This window comes from Oryzias melastigma, unplaced genomic scaffold, assembly GCF_002922805.2.
Source record: "Oryzias melastigma strain HK-1 unplaced genomic scaffold, ASM292280v2 sc00231, whole genome shotgun sequence".
In the NCBI taxonomy this organism is placed as follows: Eukaryota; Metazoa; Chordata; class Actinopteri; order Beloniformes; family Adrianichthyidae; genus Oryzias; species Oryzias melastigma.
Genome location: NW_023416884.1, coordinates 105,704 through 116,914, shown reverse-complemented (window position 1 = coordinate 116,914; position 11,211 = coordinate 105,704). Strand labels below are relative to the sequence as shown.

General features: G+C 40.2%; 1 protein-coding gene across 9 annotated transcripts in view; it reads left to right on the top strand.

The window, feature by feature from the left end:
- The first annotated feature begins 512 nt into the window (after positions 1-512).
- The window catches only part of nat16 (N-acetyltransferase 16), a 21,440-nt gene continuing 10,741 nt past the window's right edge, over positions 513-11,211 (top strand). For 3 of the 9 annotated variants that reach the window (XM_036210763.1, XM_036210762.1, XM_036210761.1), the window contains exon 1: positions 534-9,073. The gene's annotated coding sequence lies outside the window, so the exon portion shown is untranslated. Of the gene's footprint in view, positions 9,074-11,211 lie in introns of all 9 variants that reach the window. The other 6 variants (XM_036210765.1, XM_036210764.1, XM_024262370.2 and 3 more) reach the window with 5 other exon arrangements.

The window sequence follows — 11,211 nt, the reverse complement described above, 5'->3', positions numbered from 1 at the left end:
TTCATTTTTTTTAATCGATTTCCGGACATAATTTTTAGGTAAAAACAGGATAATTATAATGAAAAGACCACTGGGAGCTCTTTGGAAATACAATCAAAAGATGATCCAACAGGACTTTAAAATTTTTTTATGGATTATTTTTCCTCTCCATGAAGGGGATGCTTTAATGCAACCTGTTGGTGCATGCTTGTGGAATTATTTTTGGTTTGAATTGTTGGATTACACAAGTCTCAGGTGATTGGATTATTTCTCTCAAGAGGACATTGCTGGTGAATTGGTGCCCTAAATTAAAAAATAAATTAATAAATAAAAAGTGAAGTTGTATGTATTCCTTTATGATTTTTTTTATTAAATATGGCTATTTTGACGTGTTATGTAGAATAAATCGGTTTCATAAGGCTGGCATCACGGATGCGGGAGGCTGACGGCCGCGAGTCGATGGTGAGCTGGGAAGATGCTGGAAACTGGAGTCAGGTCAGACGCTGACGTCATCCCTGAGGGCGGGGCCTGTGCCTGTGCTCTTCCACACAGAGCGGCTCTGTCATTCATTCATCCCCGGACCGGAGCATCGAGCAGCGGCGCAGCTGGCACACCGACAGCCCTTCCACCGCCCCGGATCACCGTCACCAGGCTCAGCGGACGCCCGGCCTCCCTCAGCGGTAAGAGCCGCACGGTGCCGGCCTGCAGAGCGTCTGCGGCGGCGTGCGGGAGACGGGCGAACCCCGCCGTTAGCATCACCGTCCGGGTCTGCGGCTGCGCTCGGTAGGCCCTCAGCGCATCGGATGCGTCGATTTGTTCCATCGAAATTTTCCACCCCGCAGTGGGCATTCGCGCAGTTTTCTGTACCTCTGCGGGTAACCTTGCGGGATTTCCTCCCCCAAACCTCCCCCTCCTCCTCCTCCACCGTGGGAACCATTTGTAAAGAGGACACGCGGAGAAGCGGCTCGCGCGGAGATCAATCTACGAACACGACGCTAAAATGAACGAGAAAAAAAAGGCTTCGTGACGTGGGATCGAGGTCACCCTCATTCATCTGCTGCAGTCCTGCAACACTGATGACAACGAGCCGACTCAAATGCACCAAAACGGTATCACACCCCCCTGCCTGACAGAATCACCCCCCTCCCCCCTGCAGCCCGTGGCCGCACATCTGGGGTCACGTGGGCCTCCTTTCCCGTCATCAGGTCAGTCCTGGATCTGGATCTGCAAGGTCACATTGGCCAGAACCAAAAGTTCTGTTCCATTTTGATGAGGCTCTATTTAACTTCGGACACCATGTTCCCAATTGGTTCTATTTCATTTTACTATGAAATAGAACCACAAATAGAACCATAGAACGGTACAACGATTTGACCCGTACAATTATGACCTGATTTTTCTCCAGATGAGTCATTAAGTCAATATTTTTCTTTACCGAGGTCAGAAATAAACCTTGGATCACAGCATGTGGGCTTTAAGCTCTGGCAGAATAAAGAAGCGAAAGCCTGACCACTCTGTGGGGGTTTTTACTGCAACACAATCAATAATTGCAATTACCTCAATTAATGACACAACATGTAAGTACAGAAGCCCAGAGAGGCCATGCCTGAAGGAGACCATCATCCCAAGGTTATTACTGGTTTATTTTATTAGACCAACCTTCCCGTCTACTGAAATCTTAAAGTCGTTGATCATCTTTATTGCCAAGTTTACCTGTGTGGCAGAACCAGAGTAAGTTGCATTGAAAGACTGAGTTGTAATAACGAAGGATGCAACAGAGTTTCCTTAAAGCAGATAATAAAGGAAGCTTTTAAGCTGCTTAAGACGTAGAGAATTCAACCAGCTCTTATTAATGCCACCGTTTACAAACCTCTGGTCAGACTGTAAAGATTGGAGAAAAATGTTTCAAACATATAAAAACTTCTTGTTCTAGCTAATAAACTGACAATAAAGTAATTCAAGAGTTGTGGCAATGATTACATATCCATATATCCATGTGTGGTGTTTAGAGTGAATCTCAATTCTACCCCTTAGTTTGACCCCTTCATTTCAAGTATGGGGGTGGGGGAGTCTTTGTTCTCTTTGGATGGGGAGGGGGGTGGGGGGTCCAGGAGGGAAGAGCTACACACAGCCCTTCAAAAGAAAGACCATACGAAGGACAACACAAACAACCAAAGGGGTAAGAGAACTTTTCCATCTCCTTTGTTCTGTCTAATGTTGCATCCAGTCTTCTACCATGTCGGGAGGGGGGGTTCTTCTCCAGCTTCTACACCGGGGGAACACACCCCACCCAGGTAATCAGGAGGGGCGAAGACGTCTGAGAAGCAACAAGGATGCAAGTTGAGTAGGCCGTTTAGCACAGCAAAAGAAGACGTTCACACGAACGACCATCGAGGGCTGTTTTGTCTTTTGTGACCAAGTTTTTTTAGTTTATTGTCACATTGTTCAACCATCTTAGAGGTCAGGAATCAACCAAGGACAAAAAGGGTCCTGGGGTAAATATAGCTCCAGAGCAGGGGTGTTCAACTCCAGACGTCCAGGGCCACTGCCTTACTTCCTGCTCAATCACCCCAACCCTCACAGATCGAGATAATCAATGGTCTGAACGCAGGAACAGTGGACCTTAAGGACAATAGTTGGACGCCCCTCTACTCAGACTGTGTCAGTACAGCCTGTAGAATGGAGCTGCTTTTGGAGGAGCTCCCCCTTAGCCCTTTATTTCAAGGGCTGAAGGGTAGGGGTAAGTGCAAGGGAAGGGCTGAGGGGTGGAACTGAGATTCAACATTTCTGTGAAATGGACGTCAAACTGACCAGTGTTCTTATGCTGGGAAATTCACAAAAGCTTGTTTGGAACATGACGTAATCGATAACAATGGATCTTTCTTTTCAACCTGAAATAAAAACCTGTTTCAGGTAAGTCTAAACATTGAGCTTATTATATCCAGTTGAATGAGATCTGCAGGGTTATTTAGGTCTACTTATGTAGTTAAAACCAGGGAAATTGTCGTGAGAGAAGACCGTAGATCAGAAAACGATGTAAGGAATATTTAGGTTCTTTCAACAGAAGCAAACCCCAAACAAATAAAAGACACCAAGTGGTGAATTCTACATCCATATGTCCATCTATATGGAGATTTTAGAGGCAGAATGTTCTTGAAAATATTTATTGGGAAATTATTTACATAATCAGTTATGAGACCTTTAACTTGGGCTGCGGGTAAAGATGCAAGCATCCCAGAGTAACCACAACAAGAAGTACAGAGTTTAACATGGCTAGTAGAAAAATCATTTTTACAATCAATAGAAAGGGGTTTTTTGGTGGTAAAATAATCAATCACACAGTTATGCCTGGTTCACACTGGACGCGGAACAGACCATTCGTCACCCTTGTTAGCCTATGGTGTGGTTCACACCAGGCGCGGAGCTCCGCGGTCCTCCGTGGAAGGTTTGCGCCGTGCAGCGGATCGTTTTGAAGTCTGGTCTATTTTGTGCGCAAGCGATCTTTGTCAATTCTGGCTGGAAGTTACAGCAAGATACATGAGAAAATGCAGTTTATTTTCAAATTATAACCAATTATTCACAATAAATGAATAAACGATTTACAAATGCGACCATATTTTCGTATCTAAACAGACGAAAACAAATATGTCAACACACACTTTTTTCTGTGTGTCTCTACAACAGATACATTAAAGAAGTGTAGGCCTAGGAAGTACTTGCTGCTTCTTCACAGAAACGTTGTGTAACATTTTTTAGGTTATTTACTTACTTATGATGGCAAAAAAATGCACGTCTGCTGTTAATTGCAGGAGAGTGCAGATGCCGCACCCTCTCTGTGCTGCTTTGGGACGCTTTCACGTCCAGTGTGAACATAGTGTTAGGCAATCACAACATTTCCTTCCATGTTATTATGGAAACTAAAAGTTATTTTGGTATCAAAAGAGGATTTCTCGGTAAATTGTTCCAGTTCCCCATGAAGGTAACTGAACATTTTGAGGCTTTCTTTTCAACTTCTCATATTAGATCATTGCTATAAAAATCTACGGATTAGTGTATTGGTTTAATCCAGAGTATTCACTGATGCTTTGATTGAGCTTCTGTTCTGCCAAGACAGGCTCCCAAAGCTAGATCCAGCCTTTTAAATGTCTCTTTCATCCATTCATCCTCTAGTCCAGTCCAACGCCCGCATCCCTGCCTGTGTTTCCATCTCGGCTAAAATAGCAGCTCAGGTCCCAACGTGCCCTCCTAGCACAAAACAGGGTCAACAACACAGGAGGAGAAAAATCCATCATTCAGAGAAGACCATCCATTACAAAAATGGATTTTACTTTCAATCGATTGGCGCCAGAGAGCGATGACAGATGGATGATAAAATTAAATGAGTTCCCTTTTTCTCGTAAGAAGATTGTATTCATAGAAAAGAATCAATCAACTACATCGGACGCAAAATGACTGAAAGATCTTTAGAATATTGAGTTTCAGAAGAATTGCCTTCCCTTTTCAAAAATACCCCCTTAGCTTCATTTTTTGCCCATATGTGCACATGCTTTAGACATTCAAATATGGACTCCGGCCTCTGTTATGTAATATATTTAACTTCCAGAGCTTTATTCAGAAAAATTCCTGGCACTCACTGAGTCCAGGAGGCAACTGCTATCTTCTGAGCAGTGAAAAGAAAACGGCAGGTGCTCAGGGTTTCGGGTGATGGATGGCTCTCATGTTTCTTACTCTCACTGTACGGTGCAGAGGGGTGAGCTATAGACACCGGCACAAGTTTAGAGTTTCCTGTTTCCACAAGCATGCAGCCTGCACCAGCATGACGCAAGCTGCAGTCAGGTCCGATGCGTCCATCAACTTTTATTCATTTAAACATTGCGTTTCTTTGAAGAAGTTGATGGAAGCGGAGAAACTATCTTTTGGCGGTTAAGATGTGTAACTGAAACTGTATGTTTAAACAGGTGGAAGTGGGTTATAGGTACTTTATGAACCCTATAAACTCTGTTAGTTTAAACAAAATGTTGCCATGACCCTCACCGACCACCCCAACCTTATTTGTAACAGCATACTGTTTGTCATGCTGACACCAACACATTTGTTTAGAGGGGCTAATTTCGCTTGATGTACAGAAATCACCTCCAAAAACTTATCATATAGAAATCCCCTTGATTAAAGCTTAGAAAAATCTTAAAATAAATTATAGAAATTGTTTTTGCTATCTTTTGACAGTGTTCACTGAGCACTGTCATAGGAGGTGAAAACATCCAGACCTCAATTTCACCCATTTGCCAGCAAATTCAAGACCACATTTTTCTAAAAAATATTCAAAAATATTTAGAACCCGTTATTATTTTAGTCTCAGTAAGTCAGAGAGTGTGTCAAACTTTATGGGCTGGTGGTGGCTTTTCAGGCTGGAGACAAGACACTAACTGGCCCAGGAGTGACAAAAATTGAATGAACAATTCCTGTTCTCGTTATAACTGTGAGCACATTTTCCTCCAGATTTTGGTAGGAGTTTGTGCGAAATGCATTGACGATTTACAGAACGCATATAAAGGATAGGCTGCCATAAAAAATTATTTTAATAGTCGACTAATTGCTGATTATTTTTTTCCGATTAGTGGACTTTGACACATCTTAACTATCATTAGCTTTAAATGAAATAAAGGTAAAGACAGTTAAGATGATAATTTATTAAACTTAATGAATCATGCAGCCTCTGTCCTTCATTAGTTTCGGGTATTACACTAAGATTAAATTAAATGAGTTTGGCATCCGAAAAAATGAACTATTTTTCACAAAATATAAAGTTCTAGTCTCACAAACTCAAATAAAAAAGGGAAATTTATGGGGCTGAATGCTCACAACTTTCTTCAACTTTACTTCACTCTGACTCCATATAATATAAAGTAACGCCTAATCGACTATTTAAATAGTCGATTAGTCATCGATTAGTCAACTAATTCTGGCAGCCCTAATGAAAGAACAACTTTTTTTGTAAATCTAAAAGAAATTGGTCTACCACGACCTAGATACAACTAATTGTTGACACTTCTTTGCAAGAAAAATCTTGCATATAGAATTTTTTTTCAGCAATTTCCTACTGAGATCTTCCTTGGTACTGTGGAGATACTATCAATCCTCCACCATGCTTAGGAATTACACAAGATACAGATAAAATATATTCTATTTTCTAGATTTATAAAGAAAAAATGGAAAATTTTGTCTCATTAAATTCTTTGACTTTCCGCCTTAGACTATTCCAACTTTTTAAAGTCAAAGAAAAGCAGTATTAAAAAAAAAACAACACACATTTACTGAAAGAGATTTGGTCCCGTAAGTCTCAAATTTGATCAGGGATTCCTGTTAATCTGGTTTTGCCAGCAGCCGGCATTGCCCTGCTGCATCGTACCTTCATTAGCCCTATTTAGGGCTCCTCCATTCTGTGTGTGAGCTCCTAGAGCTGATGGGAAACAAGAGAGGAGAAGAGAAAGAAGAGGAAGAGGGGAGGATGAATGTGATCTGATATCCTTTGACAGGTGGTATTTGGAACTGAAGGACTGCAGGCTTTATTGCATTCATCGTGGATTGAGAGGAATATAGGGAAGCCCTGTTTGCTTCATGTTCATCACACGTTAACTTCAGTCATCCAGTCTCTGTTAATAAGAGAGGATTTGTTTTTGACAGACTCGTCTTCTAAACAATTGTATACCGTAAAAATGCTACAACAATCTTAACAATCAGTCAATTTTAGTCCCATCTGAAAGAGAAGCTTGCAATAAGACAATTTGAATTTAATGTAGTGATGAGGTTGTATCTCAGTGGATTTGTCTCTAGTTTAGCTGAAAGTTGCAGTTTATGGTTTTTTTTTAAGATGTATCCATTTAGTGTTCATGAAGTGTTATAAATGGAAGATGATTTTGGAATATGTTAATGGTCCAAAAAAGTAATTTGTGAGAGTAAAATGAGAATTTGACCTTATATGTGAATGTATGTGAAGCCCGACTTTGAGCAAAAATGTCCCTAATTTGTCTATTTGTGTGCTTTGTTTCGTTTCCAGCCAGTTGCTAGTGGTCAAGCCCATTGAGATACAATCCTAAGCTACTATGAGAAGCAGAATGAGTGCAATCGGAGCCCTTGCTCAATAGAGTAATAGAGTATGTTTGTAGAGTACCATGAGGATAGGCGTCATTCCCCACTGAGCCCGAACAGGATGGAGGCAAAGTAGAAATAGATGCTAATGCATGGGTGTTTTACGAAAGCAGTGATGTTGATTTAACTGTTGGCCACACGTCGGATTTCTGCTGATCAGTTTGAGAGTCACTCTTTGTCTCTCACGTTAGCAACACATCTGCGATTTACCTGGAAACGGCCCTCTTTTCACCTGGATCCACATACCGGGAGGATGTTCCAAACAAGGCAGTTTATGGAGCTTAAAAAATAAACATCGTCTCCGGAGACGCACCTCATCACATGGAATACTCCCTTGACAAGATTGGACCCTTTACTGTGTAAAGAATCTTTGAGTCTTTTCCCTTCTCCAATGCTGAGGCGAGACATGAAACACCGACTTGCTGATATTCAAGCCGTGTCCTAAGCATGGGCGCTTCAGGTCAGCGTTTAATCTGTCTGTGATCTCCTATTCTTTATAGGGAAAGGGATTTTGTTTCTGTCTGTCATCTGCCACATCTGCTCCTAAACCCATTGGATTTACGGTCCCATATGCTCACATTTGTGCCACTGTGCTTTACATTGCGCTCAATATGAGCACATTGACACGTCAGTGGATGTAAATAATAAATGAAGACACTGTCCCACATGGCCAGGAGGCAACTAGAGCTCTATCAATGAGGCCAAAGACGGAAAGTGGATATTTATAAATTAAGTGTCATTTCTTTGGCAAATGATAAAGTTTAATTAATAAGAAGGGTGTGGGATCAAACAGGGTAGGATTTGGATCCGAGAAAGTTTAGCTCTCACTGGAGTGCGTCCATCGGTAACCCCTGAACTGAATAAATTCCAGATGGATCTTCAAATAAAAGAATGCTAGCTTAAAATTAACATCTCGCTGTTGAACAACTCATATAGTTGGGACCACCCTCGTGAATATCCTCAGTTGGATCTAACCTGAACTATCCACGGATTCCTACTAGGCTTTGATCAAGAAATTCTAGAAGACACCAACAGAGAATAACAAGAAGGAGTATCCAGTTTGTTTCTGGGAAGATGGATCTGATGTGTGACTTTAGGAATCAGCTTGGAAAATCCCAATTCAAACAACCTAAAAGGAAGTTTGCCTGCTATAAAAAAGTGGGACCCACTTCAATCAGGACAAGGATAAGAGTCCATTAAACATTGTGGTCCAACTGGAACTGGAGCTTCGCTGAGGTGTGACAGGAAATACACTGAGTGAGGTTTGTTTTTATGTACGATTTACTGAGTTATGACACTCAATAAAGTGATGATCTGGATTTTAAGTTTGTTTTTCAATTTCAATAAATATGTCATCAAACTTAACCCACAGCCAAACACTTTTTTTGTTGTTAAAAATATAACAAACTAACACAAGAAAATAAATCCTCAAAGGATGTTGAACAATTAGGGCTTTATTATTGATGGTCAGCTCATAAAGTTGTCTTTCCACCAGTATTTTGTATAAAACCTTTTAACATGAAAATGTTTAAAGTTGGGTAAGTCATGTATTATTTTGCTTACCTCAACTAAAGATTCAAGCAAAGAGCTTCATAGATGTTTTCCTATTTGCTTAGTTTTCACAGTGGTTTCTTGCTGTTGAAATAAAATGACATGCAGAAACTCACAGACATCACAAACTATCAATACAATTTTGAACGGTGACATTGGGCAGATTTACCAACTAATGAATTTCTGGTGCTTCTCTGTCAATGGTTTCTTTTATGTACAGGCGGGGCTGCGTGGGAAAATGGAGCTAGCTATCGTTCAACACAATGATATGCTAGTGTGTTTGCACCAACATGGAGCCTTCTGACAGGAAGCAGTGGAGCCAAGGATCTGCCTGGGAGACATGAATGATTTTGTGCTCATCACTTGATCAACAGGATAATCTGCTGAAGACATGGTGTGTTCATTTTAGTTTCAAACTACTCCAGTGCTCGAGAGACTTTTTCGGTTTGGTTCTGTCGGTGCTGTGATAAATATGTGCTAAAAAGCTGGCTGGTAGTGTACATCAGAAACAGTCTTGTGCAGAGTTAGTTCCATCTCTGATTTATCAAAGTAAAATGAGCCCAGAAAGATAAGAAAAAGCAGGGGGGTTGGGAAGGGAATTTTTGAGCTACCGATTCAACAGCTTGCAATTCCATTTAGAAGTGAAATCTTGAGATTCCTTTATGGATTTATCAACCTGCCATAAAATTATGGAGGAATTTTGTCTTGTTCTTAACAAAAGCATTTCTGTTTGTTTTTGTTCTTGGACATTTGTCAATGTAGCGCCCTCACAAGGTCCTACTGCAGATCTTGGTAGGTTGAGGTCTGGACTTATGGATTTTAACTGGATCATTGGGTCATACTGATTTTCCTCGTCTTTTTTTGAAAAACTTTGGGGTCATGTGACCCAATTACAAACAAGTTTCACTATCATTAAAAGTTTGTGTTAAAATAAAAACTTTTGAACCTTCTGGTACACAGGAGTTAACGGTTGTCTCAGTAACAGCTACCCAAGTCCTATGACTGCAAAACAAGCCCCAACCATCACCTGTCTACCTCTGCGCTCAACAGTTGGAATGTGGTCTTTTTTCTGAATTTTCTCATAGATTTTCTTCAACTCTAGTGTGAGGAATTCTGACATAACCTATAATTGTTCTTATTATGGGAATGTTGAGAATAATAGTGTGTTCAGGTATTGTTTGTAATCAAAGTCATGCTTTTGTGTTCTCATTAGAAGAGACCTCCTCCTTGAAACTCTACAAACGTTTTAAACTCAGTCTTTCCCCCGGGTGCTATTATGGATTTAAACATTGAATACATTACCCAGACCATGCTCTAAGAAGGTCTCTGGGATGATGATGTTTGCTTTCATCTGACTTTGATGCAATCTAACCTTGAACATTGTACCTGAGAAAACCTGAGAACTGTAATAAATGTTCTTAGTATTGAATAGCCTTTTCAACATAACGGTCCAGCTAATTTAAAAGCAACAGCTGATTTTCTAAGTGTGCGGCCAAGTTTCTCCATGCTTACTTCCTTTCATTCTGAAAGTAAAATGCTGCAATGTCTACTGAATATCAAATCATTTTGATCTTATGAGATGAGAACAGAAGGAGGGTACCTAATATTAACACTTGTCTTTCTGGCTTCATTTCGATTAAATAAATAATTCAAAGAGAATTTTTAGAAAATGCAGAGAAGACTATTGGATCAATGGAAAAGGATCTAACTTTTGCACAACTGTGAAAGTGACAAGTTCTTAATGTGTTCAGGATGAACCATTTAAAGACCTGAACTTGATGAAAAAGCTGTGTTCTTCCTGTAGTTTTTAAACACATGTAAATCCACAGTTCAGCCATGAATCAAAGATGTATTGTTTCTGTGTTATGAACCCCCAGCTATTATTTTACAGAGGATTCATTGTTTGTCAATGCTTGCCGCATCTTTTTTTTTGGGTCAGATCTAGTTATAGCATGTGTGCCTGAAGCTTAAACTGTCCTTAAGTTAAAGAAATATTAACAAGTAATTCTAAAATTTTAAAACAAACTCCACTGTCTTTATACTTTATATGCAGTGATGTGCTAAAAATGATCTTGTCCTCATCAATGACTCAAACTAGGTCAATACAGGCTAAAGTAAATAACTACAAATTAATTCCCACAACACTCTTTAGATATTTACAAAAATGTAGGATAAACACAGGCTTTAACAGCTTTTACAGACTTTAATTGTTTCTTTGAGTGCCAGAGATGAAAGCAACCCAAACCAAAGGAATATTTACCATTTAAAACCATTCTCCTTCTATCCCAGTTCAAGGAATTGCCAAAAAAATCTTTTTCGCAGAGAGGTTTATGTTTGGCTTAGTGACAGCAGTGTCTTCAGGTACTGTTGCTGTCAAACAAGCCAACAGCCATCCACCATCATGCTAAACCTTTGCTTTGGTTGGCTGAATTGCTTTGAAAAGTTTTAAATGTATTTAGAAGTCAAATCCATATGTCTAAAGTACTTCTCATACCAATATACGCTTTAGAGATAGGTGAGAGTATTCCACCG